Consider the following 4320-nt stretch of genomic DNA (forward strand, 5'->3'; position numbering starts at 1 on the left):
GTGCGTGCGTAAAATGGAAGTGATGTTAAGTGAAAAAAATAAAAAAAATCTTCTTTATTAAGGGTTTGAAATATGGATTCCAAAAAGAACTATCGGTAAATATGGAACATTGGACTTGTACAAAAAGAAAATGCACATCGTTTTTAAAAATAAATAATTTAAATAATATTGAGGGATGTAACCTCGAGCACAATCACGAAAAAGATAGTGGAAAAATATTTGGATAATACAAAACGTTTTTGTTGAGTTTATGGCTATAATACCAGTACATGAAAAACTTTATAAATTTTTTGATTATGTACTTGAAAATTATATCGAAGATAAAAGTGATTTTTTACCAAAAAATTGGGCAGATTTTTCAGCCACTTCAGAACGAACAACAAACTGTTGCGAATCGTTTCATGGAAAACTGAATTCTAGATTTTATTCTGTTAGACTTACCAAATCCCCTATGCCATTAACTAAATTGAGGTTTCTACATATGGGAATAATATTATTTTTCCTTAAAATTAAAAAATTAATAACGATTCTGCAATTACGTCATATATACACGATTACACGCGTAGATATTATATTTAAATCCTTTATTACAGTTTAAGAATGATAAATTATTACGATAAAACACACCATATTATCATTGAAGTATACCAGAGGTCAAATCGTTAGTATTGTACATTATATTATAATTTATACCTATATAATCTAACAGTCAATTTTTTACGTTTTTATGATATGAAAAAAAACGTCAGTCTTACTGGAAACAAATTGTATTTAATCACCGTGTAAATTAAATACCAGCTTGTTTGAGGTAATTTATTGGAGTCAAACCAAAAATATTTCCCCTTCAAATTTAATGAGATAATATGAAATGAAAATTCTGTGAAAAATACTGCAGTTACGATTAACGACTATCTATGTTTTTTGGACATAGCCTATACCGCAGCTGCAGTTTTGTAGTATTATAATGGTAGTCTAGTATTTATTATATCATAGTTAGGTATGTCAATTATTATATAAACAAATTGCGTTTCTTTAAGTACATAATATGACGAGGTGTTAGTGGGAGAGACCCAGACGTGGAGTGGAAGGCCACAGAGTTTTTGTAATTTGGACAATGAATTATTACGTGTAACTCGGAAAAATAATAAAACTGTTTATTCATTTAGACATATATCATTTTTATGAAGGTATTTATAGTTAATATATACTTGTATATACTGCAGAGTATTGAAACTGCGTTAAAGCATTTTTTTGATTTCTGTTTCATATTTTCTTAGTAATATATTGAATCGCGAGTGAATAATAATTGCCAGGTATCTGTATTGAATAAAAGAAGGTAAGTTTACGATCATTACACATTCATGGTAAATCGTATTATAATGTCCCACTAATCCAAAAAATTCTCTCTATATCAAGTTGACTGCCCTGCCAATTTTACCGATTTTACCACGGACGCCTTGAGTATCATTAACTATGCACTCAGCCTGAGTAACTCAATTGCTTCTATAGTTCTATGAACCCGGGCTCATATTATATTATGATACTAGAGTTTTTATGAGTTTTTGCCGTTTCTGACATAGGGATTCACCTAGATAGATAAATAAACAATATCGGAGAATTTGGAGTACTATATATTATTATTATCATACTCATGACCAATCTGGCAAGTTAAAGTAATATATGAAGGGCAAATAATGCAAGTTTGAAATTTATAACATAATATTTTGATGTACAAAACAATCAACTTGATTATAGACGAACACATTTCAAATTTATATTGAGTTCCCCTTTTTTGTGCCTTTTTTATTTAATTGGTTTTTTATGTTATTTTCTTATTGCGATCTACCTATAAAGAATAGATTATCGGAAATTAATTAAGTCATGATTTTAACTTATTAATTATTGCAGATTCATTTAAAATGTATACGAAATAAATTGTATTTATCACGTTGGCTTACATCCACCTTTCTTATTGTAAGTATGATTACACTGTAAACATAAATAATAATTTATTTGATACCTTCCAATAACAAATTTAAAAAAACTAAATTTGCTAAGAATAATGTTAAGAATGTATGATATTATTAAATTAATTAGATGAAAAAAAAAATGGTTGAAATTATAACAATAATGAATTTATATAACTGTGTAATTTAACTGATTTATTTAGATAAATAATTGTTAAGCACCCATATATTTTTATTAAGTAATGTGAAATTGAGAACCAATCTCTTTGAGCTATATATCGTACGTCAGTTTCTCAAAAACATTCATTAAAACGAAAAAAAAAACATGGATTTACAATAAAATTGACCACCAATAGGTCACACATTTAGTGATTTGCAACTTTAAATTTTTTTAAATAATAAATAAATATTGTATTAAAAATACAACCTATTTTTCTTATTGCACACTAGCTGTATAGTGTTTTAGGCATTTAATTACACGCTAATAATCAAATTTAGTTTAAAATATCTAAATTTTATTATAAACAATTAACTATACACATAACTTAGTCAACTAAATTAGTAAATCTGAAAATTTGTTTATTTTTGTAACTGTAAAATATAATAAAGTATAATAAAACAATAAAATATTACCACATATTATAACGATAGTTTTTTTCTATAAATTAAATCATACTGCATAGGTAAATATTATATGTGTGAGCCTTCTTCGCTATACTTAAACGATTTAACTATAAAATATTATTATTTTGTAAGTATAGGCATCACGGAGGAGGATGGCAGAATGAACGTAGTGAAACCGATAGTCGACAAAGTAAGGGAAGTAATACAGTCCGTTTCCGGCGTTGGTGGGTCATATAATACTGCAGAGTCAAACTCTGGGTACGCGAATCCGGAAAAACATTCAGTGTCGAAAACAGCGGTACCACAACCAGGATCATCGACATCACAGAACCGGTTACCACAGGCCCAGAGCAACCAACGCAGACCTATCAGTCGGAATCCTGTAGTTGTTCATATTTCGTATAGTGTCGAAAACTTTTGCGAAGGTTGTTGATCATCCCTGTTGATCATCGTGATTGAATCTCCCATGGTTTTCGTAAAAACGTCAACCAAACACCCTATACCAAATTGTATTTAATATTATGTCATAATAATCATAATGTTTTTATAATTTTGTCAAAAACAGAGGACAAACTGTGTTTCACATTATCCAATAACAATTATTTCGATTGTACATTGAGTTCAAATATATGTAACTTATTATACTTGTCTGAATAAACTTCATTTTTTTTCATTTTTTCTGAAGTCTGCAGACTGCGGTGGTATACCACTTTTTGTAGCAGTACCAGTGAACATGACTTGGCATTTTTATTCTTAAGGTTCAATTCAAAACTGGGTAAAAAGTTTAATAATCTAAAACAGAATAAAGGTACTACCTATATAAAATATCGAAAAATTATTTCTAGTAGGTTAATCTCATAATATAATAATCAATTAATATTTTAACACTTTATGATTGTAACAATACGGTTTTTTTTTTTTGGTGGGGGGGTTGGTATGTCGTGGTAGTTAGCCGCAATCACTAATGTGTGCTGCGTACCATCATCGTACGTTGTTACTAGTTCCAGGAAGTATGACTATCCTGGTTTTAGTGTCAAAACCTAGCCCAACATTCATATTGGGTTCTTCAACCAATCTTGACCATCTTCAAAATTCTGATGGCCATAGTTTCCGATTCTGTAATTGCTAAATAAACCATTTTCGCGGACTGCAAATGCTTGGCAAAATCAAAAACTAATAATTTTTTTAGGAAATTAATTAGGATTTGTTTATAGATAACAATTGTAATGATATATATAATATACAAGGCTGGGCAAGTTAACTATTTTTTTTAACTCGTTAAGTTAAGTTAATTTGGAAAAATGTAAGTTAAGTTTAAAGTTAAAAGTTACTTTCCTTTTTTATTTAACTTGTTAAAGTTACAAGTTAGTTGGAAAAAATAAGTAACTTAACTTAGTTAAAAATAATTTACTTTTTTTTCATATAAAACTTATAATTACACCATTTACACCTCATGTTAAAGATCTACAAATAACATAATATTATAATGTAGGTCTTTATATCTTAAAAAAATGTATTTTGTTGTAAGTACTTATATATTATGAAATCCAACAAAATAATTAAATTATTTGTATATTTTATTTTTTTACCTAAAAGTTTTCCAAAGTGATGGTAAAACTTTTAAATTTTACTTTGTTATTACCAACTATGAACTAAATATTAATAATCAAATTAATTATAAAAGTATATAATTTAACGTGATTATAAAATGAATTAACGAGTTAAGTTA

Source organism: Acyrthosiphon pisum, chromosome X (genome assembly GCF_005508785.2).
Source record: "Acyrthosiphon pisum isolate AL4f chromosome X, pea_aphid_22Mar2018_4r6ur, whole genome shotgun sequence".
NCBI classification, from domain to species: domain Eukaryota; kingdom Metazoa; phylum Arthropoda; class Insecta; order Hemiptera; family Aphididae; genus Acyrthosiphon; species Acyrthosiphon pisum.